Source organism: Gossypium arboreum, chromosome 13 (assembly GCF_025698485.1).
Source record: "Gossypium arboreum isolate Shixiya-1 chromosome 13, ASM2569848v2, whole genome shotgun sequence".
In the NCBI taxonomy this organism is placed as follows: Eukaryota; Viridiplantae; Streptophyta; class Magnoliopsida; order Malvales; family Malvaceae; genus Gossypium; species Gossypium arboreum.
In genome coordinates this window covers 3,885,045-3,909,371 of record NC_069082.1, presented here as the reverse complement: position 1 = coordinate 3,909,371, position 24,327 = coordinate 3,885,045, and the positions used below count along the sequence as shown (strand labels likewise).

The 24,327-nt window shown below is 32.9% G+C and overlaps 1 pseudogene; it reads left to right on the top strand.

Annotated features, from left to right (window-relative positions):
- The first annotated feature begins 1,710 nt into the window (after nt 1-1,710).
- Nucleotides 1,711-18,644, top strand: LOC108462375 (sulfate transporter 1.2-like; annotated as a pseudogene).
- The last annotated feature ends 5,683 nt before the right edge of the window (nt 18,645-24,327 follow it).

The following is a 24,327-nucleotide window of genomic DNA, read 5'->3' as shown; positions in this document are numbered from 1 at the left end:
AAATATTCAGAAAAAGTTTTTTGAAATTGAGTTTGTTGATTACAAATAACTCTATTTATTTTTGAAAAAATATCTGCTGGTAAAATTTTTCTAGCTTTATTATATAAACATATTCTAAATACTTTATTTATAAAAGGATTATTTGTTCCTTTATGAATAAAATATTGAAATATATCAAGAAGATTGTTTATCTCCTCAATATTCATATATTCTATTTCAAGCTCTTCCTAATCTCTATATAAAATTGATTTTAATAATAATTCATGAGCTTCATCTTCTTTAGTTGTTTTTTCAACTAAGAATTGTGAAAACTTTGTAAGAGCTCATCTAAAATTTGCTCTTTGTTCTAAAATATGGATTTTCCATATTTCATTGATAAATTTATAAATTTCACTTGGTAAACCTGGATTATAAAAATCTTTTATCTCTGGAATTTGTTGTTGTTTCAACAAATTTTCTGGTCCCTTGATCATTTCAGCATAACTGGCTTGAATTGCAGAATTTGGATCTTGGGACCAAGGGTATTGACTTACCATACTTGGTGTAGAAAATAATTGAGATCCAACTGGTGGTCTTACCATTGGATAAGGAATATAATATCCTTGATTAGAATAGAATGATGGCTGTGGAGATGGCTTAATAAATCCTTGATTAGGAGTTATCGATTTTCCTTTGTTGGGCTTTTTATGGACTGTGGTCCATTCTCTAACTTGTTCTAGAGGTTCTTTACCTCTATCCATAAGGCCTACTAAGATAATCAGAAATGATGTTATCGGTGCCTTTTACATATAAAACTTCAAAATAGAAAGTACACAATTCATTATACCATCTAATTCTTCTAAATACTATTTCCAAACTTTTGTTAGTGAGGAATTATTTAACCGCTTGATTATCAGTTTTATGATAAATTTTTCAGGTGCTAATTATATAAGAAAAGTTTTTATTCCTTTCCTTATTGCTAATAATTCTTTTCATATATAACATAATTAATTTCATTTGGTTTAAATTTTCCTAACTATATCCACATACTAACTCTTCATTATTTATTGTTTTAGCTTTTAAAATACATCCCCAATGATTTTGTGATGCATTTGTTTCTAAAATTAATTTATCACCTTGTTTAGGCAAATAAACCTTTGGAGTATAATTTATTTATGATTTTAGATTTTTATAATTTCTGAATTTTTTAGACCAGTTAAAAGGTTTATCCTTTTTAACTTTTCATATAGTTTGCCAATTTTTTAGATAAGTTAGGAAAGAAATTTCTTCCATAATTGAATATTCCTAAAATTATTGAAGTTGTTTTTATCTTCAATATTTTCAGGAAATTCTTTTATTTTTATTATAATATGATCTTGTAGTTTAAGACCATCTGTTGATAAATTTAATCCTAAAAATTCTATTTCGTTTAATAAATTATATGATCTATACTAAACAAGATATAGATGAATTTGATACACAAATCAAAGAATTATTAGAAAAATGACTAATAGAAAAACTAATAGGCCAAATTCTAGTCTAGCCTTTATGGTAAGAAATCATGTTTGAAATAAAAAGGGGAAAGCTAGGATGGTGATTAATTATAAAATACTAAATCAAAATATTATTTTTTATGGATATTTTATCCTAAGAAAAGATGTTTTAATTAACCAGGCTAAACAAGCAAAATATTTTAGTAAATTTGATTGTAAATCAGGATTTTGGCAAATAATGCTAACAGAAGAATCTAAGCCTTTAACAGCCTTTAGTGCACCTAATGGTCATTATCAATGAAGAGTAATGTCATTTGGGTTATGTAATGCACCTCATATATTCCAAAATGGATGGATTCTATATTTAATAAATATAAAAAATTTGTGTAGTCTATATAGATGATATTTTAATATTTTCGACACACTAGAAAAACATAGAAAACATTTAAATATTATTTCTCAAAATTCATAAAACATGGAATTATTTTGAGTCCTAAGAAAATAGAATTAGAAAAAACAGAAATAGAATTTTAAGGATTAAATTTATCGTGAGATGGTCTTAAACTACAAGATCATATTATAATAAAAATAAAAGAATTTCCTGAAAATATTAAAGATAAAAAACAACTTTAACAATTTTAGGAATAGTCAATTATGGAAGAAATTTCTTTCCTAACTTATCTCAAAAATTGGCAAACTATATGAAAAAGTTAAAAATGATAAACCTTTTAACTGGTCTAAAAAGATTTAGAAATTATAAAAATCTAAAATCAAAATAAATTATACTCCAAAGGTTTATTTGCCTAAACAATGTGATAAATTAATTTTAGAAACAGATGCATCACAAAATCATTGGGGATGTATTTTAAAAGCTAAAACAACAAATAATGAAAAGTTAGTATGTGTATATAGTTCAACAAAATTTAAACCAAATGAAATTAATTATGTTATATATGAAAAAGATCTATTCACTTTAGAATTAATAAATCCTTGATTATACATTAACAAACGATTCTGTTGAGGCCTCAAATCAGTAACATGTAGAAACTTTTGAATAACCAGCTTTATTTCACTCCCAACCAAGTCTTCAATCCAATCCTTGAACACTTGTGGCATATCTGGAGGTGGTTCCAAACCCATTTCCATAAACTTTTCCGGATCTTCTCTCTTTCTTTGATTATTAATCTTCTGCTACTTCTTTCTATCATCGCTCGTCTTTTGTTTCTTTTGCTTGCCAATTAAGTAATCTTGTTTTCCTTCTTCAACTCCAATTTCAAGACAAGATTTTAGACTCTCTTTCTCAACCATCGTCTTGTTCTCCATCTTCATGACTAGACAAGCTACAAACTTGGGCAATACCATCTGAGTTAATTTCTGTAGCTTCTCGCTTTCACTAGAAGTAGATGCTTCAACACCATTCAACAACTCCAGCCATGAACGATCAACATCATCAACTTTCTCTTTACCCTTTAACTAGAACATCTTCAATTCTTCAAAACTTATTTCAACAATGGCATATTTGTTAACAAAAAAAACTTTAGTATGAACAAACTAGTGCCTGTTTATATATATATTTGGAGTTCTAATCCACACCTAACTTTGATTCCTTTATCGTATTGAAGTGTAAAACTTTTATCTTATTCGAACTATTTAGTTTTGTTTTTCTCTGATTATATAATTTTACTCATGGTAACTTTTTAATCTTACAATCGAGGCTTTCATTTTTTTTTAAATATTTGTTAGGGATTTGAGGGTTGATTGTAAATTTTCTTAAAATTTTTATATAATTTAATTTTGTAAACTAGTATTTTTTATAATTTATTTAAATGTGAGTATGAATTAGAGATTCTATTATATAAAAAAATGGTTTTAAACTTTTAGTCCTTTTGATTTAATATTTCTATTTTAATTTGGTTTCTCTATTTAATGTTTTAATCATCTACATTCTCATGGAGGATCCTTATCTCGCTCGGCAGTAAACTACATGGCTGGATGCAGGACTTACCATTGCAAGTCTTTGCATACCACAGGTAGCCCTGTCTGCGAGTTAATGTAGTTGAATTTTCCATTTTTTTTCTTCTTTTTGTTTCTAATATACCGTAATTTACAGCAGGACATTGGATACGCAAAGCTTGCCAATCTCGACCCCCAGTATGGATTGTGTAAGCTTCTTTCTACTTATTAAGATTGTATTTCCATGGTGGAGTGGGAGGGAATCATACTGATTTTCGGATTGCATTGCAGATAGTAGCTTTGTTCCACCTCTTATTTATGCATTCATGGGAAGCTTACGGGATATCGCTATTGGACCGGTGGCTGTGGTGTCTCTCTTGCTTGGTACTCTCCTGCAGAATGAGATCGACTCATCTGAAAATCCGGTGGACTACCGACGCCTTGCATTCACAGCTACATTCTTTGCTGGTATCACTCAATTCACACTTGGATTTTTCAGGTAATATAGCCAATGCCTTATGATTTATCAAATACCCGTTTTGCTCCATCCTTTGAATGTTTCATCATTATGGAGAAAATCCGGGTCTATATTGTATATGCTGAATGGTTGGTGTGATCAATTTCAGGCTAGTATTCTTCATAGACTTCCTATCTCATGCTGCCATTGTTGGCTTCATGGCTGGTGCTGCTATCACCATTGCCCTTTAACAACTTAAGGGTCTGCTCGGCATAAAAAAGTTCACGAAGAAAACCGATATTGTCTCTGTCATGCGCTCAGTTTGGAGTGCAGCACATCATGGTGTAAGTGATTACTTACTTTTGAGGCATTGAACATGTTTCAATTCGGCTAATCGTAATGGCAACTTTGTTTTACAGTGGAATTGGGAAACTATACTAATAGGAATGTCCTTCCTGGCCTTCCTCTTGGTCGCAAAATACATTGTAAGATCGTAGTTCGTAATTTTTCTTTCATCGTATATGTAGAAAGCTTTCTTCATGTAATCATGATGCTGTATGAAACTGAGCAGGGGAAAAAGAAGAAACTATTTTGGGTGCCGGCAATTGATCCGTTAATTTCGGTTGTCCTCTCCACCTTTTTCATGTACATCACACGATCTGACAAGCATGGTGTTCAGATTGAATGCATAATCCTTTCTTCTGTTCGATTTATTTACGATCCTTGGCTTGTTGCAAAAGTAATGAAGATTCATTTTCACAATGTTTATCTTCAGGTGAAACATTTTAGGAGGGGAATCAACCCATCATCTTTGAATGAAATATTTTTCTTTGGAGAATATCTTGCCAAAGGTTTCAGGATAGGTGTTTTAGCTGGTATGATTGCATTGACGGTATGCAAATCCAGCCCCCTTTTTCCTTGATTTTGCTTAAGTAGATTAGATCGTAATAGCCGTGTCTTTCATCTTTTAGGAAGCTGTGGTAATTGGAAGAACATTTGCTTCCATGAAGGACTACCAGTTGGATGGAAACAAGGAAATGGTAGCATTGGGAACAATGAATGTCGTCGGTTCGATGACATCTTTTTACATGGCCACAGGTACGAAAACAGAAAGTCATATCCGTCACGATTCATCACCTCTTTCCGATTTATATAATCAACAAAATGTTCCAATATCAATCATCTACATGCTCATTCAGGCATGGCATTAAATTGCGGCCGCAACGCAGTGTAATAGCTGCATCGTAACGGTTTTGAAGGTCTTTGCGACATGATATTGGCGTAATGCGACGAGGGAACCACATCACAACTTTTGTGATCTGAAGGTGTTACGTAACGCCGCAACATGCAATATATTGCGCCACAACACCACAATGCTGCAACAAACTTTCAAATTATCTGAAATATGAAATCACATAGATGAAGCACTTGAATATTCTTAGACTTAGCAAAAAAGAAAAAAATTGATGTTAAATAATAACAATCATTTAACTTATGAAACATCTTTGTTTGATCCTTGGAACATTATGAAAATTGTTTGATCATTGGAACATTTAACAGACTTCCAACATTATACTTACATTAAATTAACAAATTGCATGTCTATTATCACTTTTTTCTTAGCAATGATTATTGAGTAAAGCTTTATTTGTGATTACTTTAGGATTTGAATGGCATACACATACTTTCTTTTACATACACTTGATATATATATATACACATACTTTTCTTTTACATTTAAGTTTGTGTTACAACTTATAATTTATAGCTTTGTTTATGACTACTTAAGGATTTTAATGGTAGTATGTTGTTTGGTTATTGTCCTGATTTTGGACTTTCTACACTACTATTTTTGCTGTTGTTTTTTGACTGAGAAAAAAAAAAGAATTTGTAAATAGAATTTGTTTTGAAGTGTTTGAAAAACTACCATAGAATCTTTTAGTACAATCATTCAATAAATACAGGAAAAAGGGGTGATATGTAAGTAAATGACTAAAGTAAATAGTGTAAATTTTGTTTTGAAGTGTTTCAAAAAATTGGAAAACTGTGATAGAATCTTTTGATACAATCATTCAACAAATAAAGGAGAAAAAAAAGGGGTAAAATGTAAGTAAATGGCTAAAGTAAGTTGTGTAAATTTTATTTTGAATTTAAAAAAATTTAAAAACTACGATCGAATCTTTTGGTACAAAACTACGATAGAATCTTTTGGTACAATCATTCAACAAATAAAGGGAAAAAATTGAGTATGAAATGAATAAGTATATATATTATTTCATGTACTTTTTCTCTTAAAAATAGTTAACAAATTTAAAAGAAAAATTGAAATGTGTCAAAAAAAAAAAAAGTTTACACCACTACATAAACCATCAACGGGTGGAAGAGGCAAATAGAAACTTTGAGTTCCAAATTTCAATTATCTTTCTCCACCATTTCAAGAGTTCACTTTTTTTTTTCTTCCATTTCAAAACTTGTTCTTAACTCTATAGTTATTACAACATGTATGATATGAAATTATTATTTTATTAATTGCGTTGATTAGTATAGACAACTAATTTAAGGTTTATTACTTAGTTAAAAAAATCTATTTATCTTAATTTATTACATGAAAGTTAAAATAACTAAATAAAAGATACAATAGATCTGGAGGCATTTAGTTACAAAGTTGTTTATATGGTATTTTGTGAATCATTTTGTGATGTTAGTTTTAAGTATTATGATTTATGTTTCATTTTTGAATTTTTTATTATTAGTTCTAAGTTTTATAATTTTTTTTGAATATTTTACTATCTGGTTTGATCTCATGTAATGAATAATAATGATTTACGTGCAACTATAAAAAATGCGACGTTCGAGAAGTAAAGAAGGTGAAGCTCCTAGTGATGATTACGGTTAGAGGTGGGGAGAACCTGTTGAAGGTGGTCGTAATAATTTCAAATGCAAATTTTGTGAAAGAGTCATCAAAGGAGGAATAACACGGTTGAAAGAGCATTTGGCAGCAAAAAAAAGGGAATGTAGCACCTTGTCCAAATGTCTCGACAGAAGTTAAAAAAAACATTGCTCAACAGCTTAAGGAATATCATAATGAAAAAATTAGAGAAAGAAAGAAGAATTGGAGGAAAGAATAAGATTAGGAGATCATGGAGATTATGGTGATAGTGATGCTGATGATGAGGAGTCAACTATTGCAAGATGTGAGAGTATAAGATCCAAAATTTAATGGGAAGAAAGACAAAGTCGAAGAGCAAGAACTGGTCAATATTCAATTTATGAAATTGGGGGAGGTAGTAGTTCTGAAACTCAAGTATTTAGCAGATCATTCAGTATCCATAATTCTGAAAGAAGTGGGAGGGAACATTAGTGGACTAATTTTAACTCTCCTGGAGCTAGATTTACAAATATGGATCCTGTTCTTAAAAGATCAAAAAGTTCGAAGCAACGAAAAGTCACTACAAGCTTCTTGAAAAATGAAAAAGCAAAGCTAGGGAAAGCAATGTCAAAGTTAATATTGCATGAAGCTTTACCTGCAAGAATTGCAGAGTCACCATTTCTACAGCCTGTACTTCAAGTTGCAGCTAAAGTTGAAAAATTAGTTAGGGGTCCTTCAGCTTATGAGGTGACAGGAGTGTATTTGGAAGAAGAGTACAAGGAAATACAAGATTGGGTAAATGGCTTTAAGCTTATTTGGGAAGAAAAAGGTCTGCCCATTATGTTTGATGGATGGAAAGGGACTAGAAATCAACATATAATCAATTTCTTGATTTATAGTCCTAGAGGTACTATTTTTAAAAAGTCAATTGATGCTAGCAGTGTTACCTCTCGTACTACTGAGTATTATCTTAATATAATGGATAAAATGGTGGATAAAATTGGTGAAGAATTTATTGTTCAATTTGTTATAGATAATGAAGTAGAGATCAAAGCCAGTGGTACAATGTTGATGCAAAAAAGAAGACTCTTGTATTGCTCAGGACGTTCTGCCCCTTCCTTGGATCTTATTTTGGAAGAAGTTGGTAACAGAAAAAGTGTGAGAAGGGTCCTATATGAAGCAAAAAAGATAACTTATTTCATATACAATCATATATGGATGATTGATTATATGAAGAGATATACCCAGGGAAGAGAACTCTTGCGACCTTGGATTACTAGATTTGCTACCAATTTCATTGCTTTGGAGAGTATTGTTAGAAACAAACAAGCACTAAAAGAAATGGTGACTTCTTCATGATGGAAAAGGTCCACATATGCAGGAAAAGCAACTGGATTAGACATGATGGAAGTCATTAACTCCAGCCAGTTTTGGAAAAAGGTTGTTGATGTCCTAAAGATCCAAAAATCGTTGGTTAAAGTATTAATGATGTGTGATGGTGATGAAAAACTAACTATGGGTTTTATTTATGAATCTATGGATAGAGCAAAGTTGGAAATTCAAAGAGATTGTCTCTATTACAAGAAATATTGGAAAATAATTTATAGGTGATGGAGTGATCAACTTCATAGCGATTTACATTATGCTGGTACGTCGTAAAACTTTTGAATTTTTAGATTGTGAAGTATTTTGTTTAGATATTTATTATATTATTTTTTATATAGGATACTTCTTAAATCCGCAATTTCTATATCGAGGCAATTCCACAAGTATTGAGGTTAGAAATGTTATACAAAGGGTATAGTCTAACATGAATGATCAAGTTTTGGCAATGAACCAGGTATGTATTTATATACTTAAATTTTTAAAGTAACTTAGAAATTATCATGTTGTAACTACTAATTCATTTATTTTTAGTTGTTGCTATATCGAGATAAAATGGATTCTTTTGGAACACTGTTAGCCCAAGCTACAATTCTGAAGACTAATCCTGGTAAAAAAGAATTTCACCTCTATAGTTTTGTAGATAATAAAGATATATTTATGAATACTTTATGAATTGTATCCTATTATTTATGTTTTTTGAAGCTGAATGGTGGATTGATTATGGAAGTTGTGCACCTCAACTTCAACGTATTGCTATCAAAGTTTTGAGTCAAACAACTTCATCTTCAAATTGTAAGCGTAATTGGAGTACTTTTAGTTTGATCCATACAAAGAAAAGAAATAGGCTCAAGCATAGAAAGCTTCAAAAATTAGTTTATGTGCATTATTATAATATGAGGTTGTAGCTGAGACACATGCGAAGAAAAAGTGTGCAAGAGTTGGAAATGAGTTTTAATCCGATCAATCTTGATAATATTTTTGAAGAGGATGATCCATTAAATGCATAGATTGAAGAAAGAGAAGATGCTACACTTGATACTGAATAGAATTTCTCATGGTTGCCTGAAGAGTTACTTAATGAAACTGATGAAGAAACTCAAGGTGAAGATATGAATGACATTTCACCTGCTCCATCTAATAAAGAAAGTGTTCAACTATTGACGTCAAGTGGTGATAATGGTGATGATCCCAGTGGCAATAATGAAGGTGTATACCAAACAACACATGGCCACATTTATTCTAGTAATTTTCATGGAGACCAAGGTGTGACCAGATATCCTTATGCTACTGATCCAGGTATGTATGAAACAAATGGATCAATTAGTTTACAAAATAGAAGAGATGGGGGTGATAGAACTCATGGGAGGATGAGAGAACACTTTCATGATTCATTTGCAGGTTCATCATCACATAGTTTAGCTAAAATGATAATGAAATGAGTGAATCATCTCAGGGTTCTCATTCTTACCAACCAAATGCATATTATCCACCTCACTTTGAACAAAATCCAAGCTATGGATTTATTGGTTACCATTTACCATACCACATGTTTCTTATGAATGATGCATCTTATGGTGCACACAATGTGATGTCTTTTTCACATGGAATAGGAAGGGATCAAAACCAAGGCAATGATGAAAATGGAGATGCTTTAGATCCTCCACCTTATTCAACTTGGTGGTGAATTGTAAGAAATGAAGTTTTCATATTTGTATTTATGTATTTTTAAGTTATGTAAAATGAACTTTTTCATGTTAAAATGTGAGAATATTTATATGCTTTTTCTAATATGAGACTATTTATATGTTACTTGTTAAAATTATGGTTGTTGTTATCAATTATTTAGTATGATAATATTTGTATAGTCCATATTTATTTTCAATGAATTTTTATCTAAAAATTATATATTTTTTAAAAATAAAACATATAAAAGAGTATATTAATATTAGAATATTAAAATATAGTTGCAAAATATGTAAATATAATTTTTAGATTTGAGAAACAAACCACGTCTGCGACAGCCGTTACACGTTACATAATGTCCACATCATCTCAGAATCGACACCACAATCAAGCGGCAGATAATCATAATTGCAATTTAGTACTATGCATGCAGGATCCTTCTCTTGCTCGATAGTAAACTACATGGCTGGATGCAATATTGCCACATCTAATATCATGATGTCCTCTGTTGTGCTACTAACATTGGAACTCATAACACCATTATTCAAGTACACTCCAAATGCAATACTTTCTTCCATCATTAAATATGCGATGATTAGCTTAATAGACATTGAAGCACTGACCCTAACATGGAAGATCGATAAGTTCGACTTTGTTACTTGTATAGGAGCCTTCTTTGGTGTCGTTTTCTCTTCTGTCGAGATCAGCCTTTTAATAGCGGTGAGGAACATAAGTAGATTGTTGACATATTTGGTGTTCACTAAACTAACTATAAATATGACAAAGGCAAGTGCACCTATCAAACAATAGTATAGCTATGGTAAGTAGAGAATATCGTATCCATGAGGACTAAAAGTATTAGTAATTACTGTTTTTCTATTATTTAGCTGACAATTTAGGGTGATGTGTTTTAATCTAAATTTACTAAATTAATTTAACTAAGAACGCAATAGAGAATGAGTCAAAAAAATAATTGAATATTAACCAATGAGATAGACAATACCCAAGAAAGAATCCACTTAGACTTCACCTTTTATTATGAATCCGAATTATACGATTTATTCATTTGTTTCTTGATCTGTAGAAATCCCTAAATTATGTTAATATCTCTTTCGAAAGTAAGAATAACTAACTCTAGGTTGATTAATTGAAATCTCTTTCTAATTAAAACCCCTGTCATCACATTAAATCGATTTATGGATTCCCTTATTAGATTTGATTATAATCTGGTAGATTTATGTCATCCTATTTCTAGGATTGCATGCAGTTCCACTCAATTATGCTAGATCTACTCTTAAATAGGGACTTTTTCTCAACTGAAACAAGCACATTAAACATGAATTAACATCTCGAAAATATTAAAACAAGAAATAAACATACATAATTGAGAACAAGAATCAAGTATTTATTGCGTAAAAATAAAAATTAGATAAAAGGATTTATCATAGATTTCATCTTCCCTAGGTATTTAGGGAATTTAGTTCATAATCCTGAATAGAAACATCTCAAAGTCAGAATAACCACAAGACATAAAGAAACTTAATAAAACTTCGAAAGAAATTAAAGGGAGATCTTCAATCTTGATGGAGATCTCCTTCTGAGTTGTTTAATGGCATTCTTCGAGTGTTTTCTTTGATCTTCTCTGATTGCTCCCTCATGTCTTCTTCTAATTGGTATTTATAGACTTTAAAATGTTCAGAAAACCTAAAAATTGGGTTTTTCCGCGTATTTAGAAAGTAGGATGCAAAATCAACACGGGCTGGCACATGGGCGTGTGTCCAGCCCGTGTGGCTCACACGGGCATGTGTCCAGCCCATGTGGAAATGTCCAGGCCATTTGGATCCTAAAAATAGCTCTATTTGTCCTATTTTGGCTCGTTTTTCGCTCTTTTCACTCCCAAATGCTCTCTTAAGTATAGAAACATTAATTTAAAGGATTAGGAGCATCAAATTCACTAATTTGCATAATTAATCATCCAAAAATGCATTAAGAATGAGATTAAAATAAGTTACTTTTATAGCTTATAAATATTCTAATTTTTTTTATTGTTTTTCCATACATATCCACCTAAATGATACATGTTGTTATCACAACATATCTCGATATAGTTCTCAAAAATCCTCTTACAAGTTACAAGACCTCGAATCGTGGTTCCTAGAAAGATCCTGATAACTACCGTCTATAGAAACATCCTTCAATATCCAATTGCAATGAAAGTTCCTGGTATACTCGTTGTTAGAATTGATTCTGCCATTTACTTTTCCAACTCCGACTATGTAAAAGACTTTTCCACATACATGAAGTAATAAAAATGATGTATAGACCTTGACAAACTGCAAACTTCTTACAGGATTTTGAGATAGCTGGCTGATGAAGAAGAACAACTAAAAGAAAGTTCCCGACCTGGAGTCCAATATCTCATCTTCGAAATGTCACGTAATGTAATACCCCTCACCCGTATTCAATGTCGGAATAGGGTTACAGAGCATTACCGGACTAACAACACAATTACACAAACTTTTCACAGACATAATATTGTTTCATACATTCATCATTCAAACTCAAACAATTTATTCCTTATACAAGCCTACGAAGCCTTAATCATGTATTGAGAGTGGTACGAGACTAAACAGGATACTCAAGAAATTTTTCAACACTTAATAAAATTTTTCTCAAAACAGGAAACACACGCTGGTGTCACAGGCCGTGTGAACATTCAAAATGGGAGCACATGGCAGTGTTCCAGCCCATGTTTTACCCGTTGTCCAAACAAGTGAGGTTACTGACTTGGATCACACGACTAACCACAAGCCTGTGTGTCTAGCCGGTGTGCCCTTCGAAGTGGCTACACACGCCTGTGTGTCAGGTCGTATGCTAGGCCTTGCCAAAATTGTAGGGTATACTGAATTACGCAACACGGCTAAGTCACACGCCCGTGTGCTAGGCTATGTGCAAATTAGGGGGTATTTTAACTTGTACCACATGGCCGATCACACGTCCGTGTATGAAACCGTGTGGAGCATACTAACTTCATTTCAATTTCAATATCAGGGGATACACGATCGTGTAACATGTCCGTGTGTCATACACGGCTAAGACACACGCCCGTGTCTCTATCCGTGTGGACAAAAATAGGCTATTTACCAAGCCAATTTGCTGCCCACAACTTTATGTACCTAAACAACCCCAAATAGAACCACAATATAGCATAATTGAACATATATTTTAGCCCCAACCAAGACAAATTTCATACCATTTCTAACACTAATAACCAATATGCTTATAACTTATGTTTTTCTTAATCAAACATACCTAAACACATATACCAATCAACTAGCTAAACATTTACCAAACACATATCATTTTGTACCAATTCACAAGCATAATACCAATTCCACAAACCTCATATTATAAGTCATTCATATATTCAACCATGGACTCAAAATACTTTTACATGAATTCACAACATAATCCATATATTTATATAACATACCAAAACAAGCCAAGTCTCATGGCTATATATATACAAACCAAAACATAACCAACATGACCCAAAATCCTATACATGCCATATGACCAAACCATAAGCTCAAAAGTACCAAAGTGATGGTTGGATAGTGTGGCGTAGTCTCCGACGATCCCCGACTCCGAGCTAGCTTTGAAATCACTATAAGATATGGAAAATAAACAAAGTATGCTTTATAGCTTAGTAAGCTCGTATGATATGAACTTAACTAATCACAAATATACCATTCATCAGTTTAAACATATTAACATGAAATTCATGATTACTAACAAACCCTTCACATGCTTATTCATACGCTTATATGCAAACTTCGTAACTTCTTCGATTTAGAGTTCATACTATGCATGTACATACCTATACCAATCTATAACAAGCTTATACATATTCGAAATTCCATTGAATACCCGATATCTTGCACACTGAGAGTCGTACATAGTCGAAGCCATCTCAAATCGCACACCAAGTGCCATACATAGCCGAAGCTATCTCAATCTCGCACACTAAGTGCCATATATAGCCGAAGCTATCTTGATCTTGTACACTAAGTGCCATATATAGCCGAAGCTATGTTGAATAGCACACTAGGTGCCACATATAGCTGATTTGTCGTTGAACATAACTGGAGTCCCATATATACAATTTATGCAATATCAAAGCATTAAAAGCATAACTATAATAGTGCTTATTACATACGAACTTACCTCAAATATTAAAACAGCGAATCAAGTCGATTAGTCGATAACTTTCGTTTTTCTCCGATCCTGATCCGAATTCTATTTTTCTTGATCTAAATATATTCAAAATCAAATCATTTGATCAACTATTTATTCAATTCAATCCAAAATATACATTAGGGTTATTTTACACATTTTCCCCTAATGTTTCACATTTTCACAAATTAGTCTTTATTACATAAAATTGCAAATTCATGTAATTTAGACAAATGCATGCTTAGCTGAATTTAATACATGTTACTAGCAGCCCATATTTTTAATTTATTCACACTTTTAACCACCACATTTCACATTTTCTCAATTTGATCCCTTTTTGACATTTTTATCAAAAATCGCTTTACAAAAGCTATTAATCTAACATTAAACTTTCCAAATCTATCAATAATCATCAAACTACTCAAGCATTCAACACTAGAAACATAGTAAATCTTTAACAATTTTGAAATTTAAGGTACGGGCTAGCTAGAATACAAAGTAACGATCTCAAAAACGTAGAAATCATTAAAAACGGATCAAAAATGGACTTACAGGCTCAAGGAAAAAGTGACTGAATGCTTAAGCCCTAAATATGGCTTCCTTTCTTCAAATTTTTGGCAAGTGATGAAGATGATAGCATAAAATTGTATTTTTTTATTTAATTAACTTATAAATATACTAATTACCAAATTAACCTTAATATAAAACCATTAAAACACATAAACCATGTCCATGAAAGTCCACTCACTATTATAATGGGATAATTGCAACATAAATCCATCAACTTTTTAATTTCATAGCTAATAAACCCTTTTAACTAATAGAATATGCATTTTACATTTTATGTGATTTAGTCCTTTTTACCAAATTAAGCATTCAATTGATAAAATTTCTTCACGAAACTTTCACACATACATGCTATCATGTTGTAAACACTTACAATAATATAAAAATAATTTTTTTGATCTTGGATTTGTGGTCCCGAAACCAGTATTTCGATTTGACTAAAAACGGGCTGTTACACGTAAGCTATCTTCTAATTTTTCGTTTTCTGGGTTCATCGAACTGTCACTTACTTTATACATTCTTTTTCAGTTGTTACTGACATTGACACTAGTGGCATACATGCCATGGAAGAGTTATCCAGAAGCCTTGAGTAGAGAGATGTTAAGGTAACATACATCAAGATTAAACTCAAAAGGTTTGTAATGGCATCCATGCCATATATGTTTTTAACTAAGCACTATCGATCATGCGTCATACATGCCATACATTAAACTGAGTACTATTGTTCATGTATCATACATCATGCATGGCATACATTAAACTAAGTATTATTGTTCATGAATCATACATGCCATGCATTAAGCCAAGTACTATTTTTCATGAATTATACATTCTTTTTGCATCATCCATGCCATGCATACTTTAACTAAGTACTATTGTTCATGTATCATACATCATACGTGCCATACATTAAACTAGGTACTATTGTTCATGCATCATAATAAATTCCTTTTGCAGCTTGTTTTGGCAAATCCAAGCCCAGTTGTGGTTGACAAGCTCCATGCATCAAAGTTTCATGATCTTCCTCACCGTGGAAGATGCAATTGTAACATGTGCTCCAAACATGGATTTGGAACCATAAGTTATTGTCGAACTGAATCAGAATCCAAGTTATTCAACACGGTTCGATACACAAGATCACACAAAGAAGCTTGTTAACACAAAATTCGGAAGATATTCATATTGAAAAAAAATGAAAAAAATAAGATTGAATGTCAACAGTGAATAAATATTATACAGGGCTATGATTCAACAAAGTTTGTAAAAATATAAATTTTACTAGAGGGTTTTCTTTATTTTTCTCCAGTTTTCCTTCAATGGGGGCATTGGAAATTTTTTTACATTTTCCTTTATTTACATACATGCTAAGTGAATTTACTTAACTTTCCACTCAATTAATGAATAAACACTACTTTTCTCTAACTTACTTTCATTGATCATATATAATGTATCCTTTTTTAAGTCCATACCCTAAATCCCCAACGAAATGTAAACCAATTAATTTATTGATATAATATTTACTTAAACAATGGTTGTTGATCTTCCATGGTTGCAAATTGCGGTGAATATTAAAATATAATTAAGAGCAGTACAAACTCCAATTTAATACATATTGTCTTTTTAACAAAAGAGACAAATGTAACCTTATATAATTTTCATCAATCAGTTGACCAAATTTTCGCTTAATTAGTGAACAAACACCATTTCATCGTCATAATTCGTTCCTTTAAATTAAACATTAAATCTACTTACTTTCATGGATTGTTAATAAAATTTATGATTTCTCTTGAATCCAACAAAGCAATATAGCTTAACTCCCTAACGAAAAAAAATAGGCTTTTATTAATTCAAATATCACAAGTATGAAAATAATAATAATAATAATAATAATAATAATAATAATAAATCAATTTTATTTCAAATGATCAACAGTAGCTCAAATATCTTAACCAAGTAATCCGGTTTTCCCTTGTGCCTAAAATCTGAATTGCGTGGAGCCATTTGGCATTAACTTCAAAACTTAAGAAAAATTATACCACCAACTTTTACATATTATTATTTCGGACGTTTTACTCAAAAATGTCCTTTAAATAATATAATTACGGAAATGGGCCGTTTATTACGTTATTTACTGGATTAGGCCGTTTTCTATGAAAACGCGTCTATGTAAGCGCGATTTAGTGGCCACGTCAGCAAAATACTCCCCTAGGAGAGCGCTTTGTCCAGGTCAGCAAAAAAAGCTTCCTTGAGGGCGCGCTTTGCTGACGTGGACAAAGCGCTCCAGCAGGGGAGCGTTTTGCCAGTGTAACGGTCAAAAAAAAACCTATAAACCCTCCCCCAAATCAGTTTTTTCACACAAATTTCTATAATTCTCTCAAAATTCCTTTCCTTTTAATTATTTTTCACACAATTCTCTCATAATTCTCAACATTCTTTCAATATTCCCTTCAAAAATCTATCAAATTTCATTGAAATTTTCTCAAAATTCTATCAAATTTCTATCAAAATTCTTTGTTTAAAATTTTTTTGAATTTAATTTTTTTAAATTAAAAAAATCCAATCCTGTTAGCAATGGCCGGAGAATTAATCCATCTCGATAATAAGCACATCTCCGTTGATCAAATGACAATGGTAAGTGATAATTTTAAATTTTTAATACTATTCAATATTATTTTAATTTATGCAAATTTAATTAAATTCGCAATACTATTTGATATTTTATTCATTTATGCAATTATAATTACAATTTCAATACTGCTTATTTTTTTTTCATTTATGAGTTTGCATTAATTAATTTATGCAATTTTAATTTATTTTTGTTTTATAAATTTTTATAATAGTCTGTAGATCGGGTGTTACAATGCTACATCCGTAATATATTTGGTCCTCCATCGCCGTTGATCGAGAATTACTTGCGGGAAGCGGGATTTTGGCACGTGGCCACGATAGGCTGGGGGTGCAAGTTGGACCCGAAACTAATCAGTGCATTGATAGAGAGGTGGAGACTCGAGACGCACACTTATCATCTTCCATGCAGAGAGTGTACTATCACTCTGGAAGACGTGCATTTGCAATTGGGATTGCCAGTGGATGGGTACGCAGTCACCGGGTCCACATCATCTACTGATTGGGGAGCCATATGCTACGAGCTTTTGGGTGCTATACCGGATAAAACTAACGGAGGTCTGATCGAAATGGGATGGTTACGAGACTCATTCTCGGAGCCGGATAATGATTCGACCTAAATCGAAAGAATACGATATGCTCAGACATATATTCTTGAGATGATTGGAGGTTGTTTGATGTCGCCTTGTCAAGAAACCTCGTACATCTGAGATGGCTGCTGAAACTCGTAGATTTTAGAGCAGCCGGGGAATTAAGTTGGGGATCTATCGTGTTAGCAACATTGTACAAGGAAATGTGTGGGGCGATGCCACCGAACAAAGCCAAAATAGGAGGTTGCCTATCACTACTACAATCATGGGCACGGTTTCGCTTTCTATTTTTACGTCCTCGAGTCGACCACCTATATACATTTCCACTCATAACGAGGTAAGTTTTATATTAGATTTTACAAGTATTACGTAGATTTAGAATATAATTTTATGCTAAAAATTCATTTAATTAGGTGGAACTATTTGGCGAGTTATGTCAGATTACCTACCTCTCTCGAAGATATATGGCTTTTATTAGACCAACGATCGGAAGCAGAAGTAAGTATTAAATAAAATATATATACATAATAAAATAGTCGTTTCGTATTTAGTATTTAGTATTTACTATTTAGTATTTAGTATTTAGTATTTAGTATTCAGTATTATGTATTATGTATATAAGTAATATTTTTATCATGTTCATATAGTTTCAATGGACACCATACAAGGATCCGGCAATTCGGGCAGTAATTCTGGATGAATTCTTTCAAAATCCAAACGTTTGGCATGTGAAGGTCCCATTGGTGAACTATGCTACCGTGGAGATGCACCAGTCAGATAAAGTATTACGGCAATTTGGACTCTGACAACCTATTCCCGTGGCACCTGAGGTGTTTGATGATGAGCACAAAGTCGACTTACGACAATTGCATACGGATTGGCCTAGATTCTGGTCACACTATATCGAAATATGGGAAAATTGGTATGATTATATACCTACTCGGGAACCGATCATCATTTCAGAGTTAGCGTGCGTAGCGAAATACATGCCATAGTTTAGGATCCATGGCAAGCCATATTTATTGTCGGAAGAGGAGAGGCGACGACAAATTCGTGCCCAAAAGGAACGACGGGGCCCTTTAAATCCAAGAAGAAGGGACAAAGACGCAGACCCATCAACAGCACCCATACAATCATCAGGCCCAACAGTTCAACAGATGACACCCACATCACAGCTTTTTCAGATTATGCCAAGTGCATATCCTAGCCCTTATATGTATCCTAACCCTTATATGTTACCTTTTCCTAGTCCTATGACAAGTTAGAATCCATGGCCCGAATCATCTCTGTTCCTGATTACTCCGAGTCAACCTCCGATCTATAGGCCACCATCGCATGAGGGATCGCACGAGGCACCATCGGGGAGCTCTTCTTTCTACCAATCTCCATTACCTTACGAGATTCAAACACCTTCGCTACGGGTGACGAAAACACCGCCGCAATCAGTATTCTATCAAGGTGGGTCACCCTCCCAACAGTCACAACCAGATCCCCTGTCGGAGGAACCACAACCCTCGCTGGAAGCTAATCGAAGGAGAAATCCAGCACCGACCCGTCGATGACCCCCATGTAGCACTAATTCCGACCGCCACTGTTCGACCCCTATTGCTTGTGTCCACTATTCGAAAGGTATGTTACAAAGGTAGTCTACGTCTTCTTCGTTAACTGAACGCAAAATCGCCAACATCTCATGAAAACGGTCCTTACTTATCTCATACCCTGCCAATATAAGTTGATAGCGAAAATTACATACCACTTTTCCATTTAAAATAAATTTAATATTACAAACAAAATTACATTAATAGATATTAAATACCCATGTTGGTCACTTGTCGTTTTTCACTTATAAATCAATTTTTTTTCCAATGCCTTCTGCTTAGCTATCCAAGCCTTGCGATAAGAGGGCGTGCACCTCAACTGGCTACGAATATTAGTAATTAAGACCGGCACTAAAGGTCTGGGATCGGCCTTCACCGTCGGTAGTATTAAGGTAGATAACATATCTGAATTCATCTTGGGATGATCTTCCGAAACACCTGTCAATGAAGTACGTTAAAAAATGCAACAGTACGTAATAACAGTACCATTAAAAAAATCTAAATAGTTAGTGATACTGTACTGGCAGCACATGTATGTGGACCTTTATACTTTTTTATCTTCCACAAGCCTGTCTTTTTCCTCAACGAGGCCATGATTTTCCATGAACATGTACCATCTTACACTGCACACTTGGCCTCAAATTTATTGGATTTCGATTTAACCACTTTGCAGTTAACCCCGTTCATGATGCTATGTTGTTTTAATGCACCAATAAAACTATCTTTATTGGAAAACTCCTTACCAACTTCTAATTCACCTAAATCCAATGAGGAACTTGTACGGTCACGCCTTCTGTGTGGTAGATCTGGAAACTCCAACGCATCATCTTGAGATAGATCAACATTATGCATGTGGGCTGGAGGCGAGTACGCCCGTGGATCTTCTTCTTCATCATCTGAACCCCCTTCAACATCTTCAGGTATGGTTGGAACAGGCTCTGGTTCAATAAATAATGCAACTTCTGCATCATCGGGGCCGGCCTCTCGAGGTAGATCTGTATCGGACTCATTATTTGACCCATCATCATGTGCAACGTAAAAGGTCCCCTCGCCACTAGAAGTTGATGTCATTCCCCAGTACGTATTTCCAGCATCAAACATCGACCCGCTGAGGTGCATGCCCCATCTACTAACAGAGTGTCGTACAGGGGTTGGGTATTCCATACTGCTACTAAACATGGGCACTTCCGTGTTTTGCCACCCACTAATGGAGTATTGGGTAGGGGTCGTGTATTCCTCTCGACCAACAGTAAATGTTGAAGCTGTAAATGCATCATTTGGCGATGAAAATTGTACATATAACTCAAGATAGGGTGATCCACTAGCGAGATGAGTCTGCACCATTGCCTCCAAGCTACGAGCACATTTGATGTCGAATGAGTCATATGTCACATGATCAACTGAAGCACAAAATCGATACTTAATAGACAAAACTTTTATTGGCGTCGTTTCGAAGATTTTGCACCTAATTCTTTTACGAACTTCTGTCAAATCTATGTTTTGGTTAAAAACCAGTCTCACTGTGTTCTCCAATAAGAAAACAACACCGTTCTCGGTGTTACAAACCTTATCATCATAGTAAATAATAGCACTAATACGTTCACTCATCTTCAAATTCTTTTCTTCTTAGCCTCTCTAAGTTTTTTGTTGTAAGTTATGCAACCTAAGAATAAAATTTGGCTCATTTATAGCCTCATTTTTCTACGAACTACTGTAGCAAAAGAGCGTCCACATGGGAGCTTTTTCCAGAAATTTTGCTGATAGTGCATCCTACTTAAAGCATTTTCGGCACTATTTGTTCAGAAACGTCTACTTAGAATTATTTTTCTACGAACTACTGTAGTAAAAGAACATCCACGTGAGAGCTTTTTCCAGAAATTTTGCTGACAGTGCATCCTACTTAAAGCATTTTCGGCACTATTTGTTCAGAAACGTCTACTCAGAATTATTTTTCTACGAACTACTGTAGCAAAAGAGCATTCCCGTCGGAGCTTTTTCCAGAAATTTTGCTGACAGTGCATCTTGCTTAAAGTGTTTTCGACACTATTTATTTAGAAACGTCTACTCAGAATTATCTTTCTACGAACTACTGTAGCAAAAGAGCGTCCACATGGGAGCTTTTTCCAGAAATTTTGCTGACAGTGCATCCTGTTTGAAGTGTTTTCTGACACTATTTTTCCAGAAATGTTTGCTCAAAATTATTCTTGCAGAAACCCTAAACCTTAAAACCTATGACAAAAAAATTTATATTGCTTATATATCTTTTCTAATACCCTAAACATAATTTTATTTTAAAAACTAAACCCTAATCCCTAATTTAATGAATTAACCCTAATACACTCTAATTTAGTATTTAGTACTTAAAATTAATAGTTAATTTAATGAATTAACCCTAAAACCCTAAATCTTAATTCAATTAATTTTTTCTTGAAACCCTAAACTTAGCATAGTGCCAGTATGTATATATGCTGCAATCATATTATTTTTGAGAACTTTTTTTCTTGTATGTATCAATTAACCTTAAATTTAATCAGTTAACCCTAAATCCTAAAGTAATCCGTAATTTAATCAATTAACCCTAATATCCTAAACTCTAATTTAATATTTAGTATTTAAAATTAATAGTTAATTTATACCCCAATTCAATTAATAAAGCTCAAAAAACCTAAACCCTTACAAAACCCTAACCCTAAACTATAAAAACCCTAACCCTAAATCAATTAAATAATAAAACCCTAACCCTAAAAAAATAGGCAAAACGCTTCCCTGGGGGAGCGCTTTGTCCATGTCAGATCACGCTTACGTGGACGTGTTTTTGTGGAAAACGGCCTAATCAGGTAAATAACGCAATAAACGGCCCATTTCCGTAATTATATTATTTAAAAGGCATTTTTGGGTAAAACGCCCTATTATTTCATAGTGATTTGAGCCAACCATTTGATATTCATCATTACTGATCATTTGTTGTTGAATGAAGCATAGAAATATCCAAGCATTATTACCACTACTATCAATTACATTCATGTAAAAGTAATGCTCTTTCATGCTTTTCTCAACGTCGCCTTTTGTTAGCAACTTTCACAGCATTTTCATGTTGCAATCTTGTTGTAGGGTCAACTAGAGTCGAAGAAGTTTCAAAATGGGGCTTTGACCCACAAAAACATACAACAATTCACCTGTCTTGGTAAATTAAATTGTGCATATGCTCCCCTAGAGTTTCATTTTTCTAACTTTCACTTTATGTCCCTACGATTCTTTTTATTGAAATTTAATACTTTGCGCACTATATCAGGTTATGGGTTTTATTTTTAATCTTTTTTCTTTTTTTATTCAAAATTTAATACCTGTATTTTATTTTATTGGATAATTTAGTTGGATTTCATTAAAGTAATACAATTAATTAAAAGAGATAATAGGTTTTGTTAAAATGACACAAACCCTCCAACTTGATAATTTATCAACTCTAATTAAGTCTTTTTCAATACAAACAAAATAACTTTAATTGTCTTTTTTTTGTAATCTCTTTTTATTAATTTAAAATTAATATATAATAAAATGATGATAATATATATTTCGTGTGAAAACTTTTATACTATTCAATTTGATTTCTAATAATAATATTTAATTTTAAAATTTTGATTTATATATAAATTGTTTTTTATTATTTTATACTTTTATAAATTATTTTGAAAAAATCATTAATGCCTCCAATTGATGTACCTAACAAGTTGGATGTATCCTTAATTAATAATGCGAATTTGGTTGGACACGAAACGACCAAATTTGAACCACTGCGTTTGGCTTCAGACTATCTCTATTGTTCTTCAACACCTTATTGTAATATCCATTTATAAGATATGACAGGCTCGATTCGAGGTTCCACTAAGCCAAGTTCACCGTAGATACACTAATGCATGGTTCTACAAAAGTTACTGCCATTTATCTTTTGGCATTAAGCATTCTTTCTTCATCTTCATTTACGAATGGACTCCTAATTTATTTCATCTTCATTTAGAAATTTCTACAAAAGTTGGTTATGCATTAAGCATTCGCTCATGTCGTTGATATCTGGAGACCTGTTGTATGTACGAAGGAATATTCCAAAGAATGAATAATTATTTGTATGGTATGATCATGAATGAAGAATAAAACAATATTTGAAAGAAAGTCCAAAGAACAAAAGAATCTAAGAATAATTGTTTGTACAGAATAAAAGAATATTTACTCGAAATGATAGCAAAGATGCATTTTATTGAAATAAAGATTTTGGACATAAGCCTATTTCACAAAAGGATTCTTATTGCTTCTAGGCTTAAAGCAACAAGGGTGTTTTGAATATTACTCTAAATTGGCTCTAAGAAATACAGGGATCTCTTCCACAGTCCTATTGTTCAAAACTCCTCCAAGTATGTAAGGGAAGACGCTTGGAAAATTCTATTCCTCAGTTCCCTCTTCGGATACGTCGTTAATGTTTAGATTCCCCAACATTCCCACTGGGCCTTCGATATCTTCATAAAATTTGATTTCTTTATTGTCCATCATGTCCTGCACCAGGGCCCGAACTTGATGCATTCTTAGATTTCATGCCCCTCTTCATTGTGGAACTCCTGCTACATTGGGTGCAGATGGATCGTCAAGCTTCACAATCCTCATTTTAATAAATCTTTCAATTAGCTTTTTGAACGCAGTGCAATTTTCGATTGAATGCCCAATGATTCCAGCATGGTATTTGCACTGAGCATTTCCGTCGTACCATTTGAGAAAAGGAGGCTACATCAGTTCTAGGTAGAAAGGGGGCACCATGTGTGCATCAAATAGGTTCTGATACAACTCTCCATATGTCATGGGTATAGGCGTGAAATGTAGCCTTTCTATATTCGTTCTCATATTG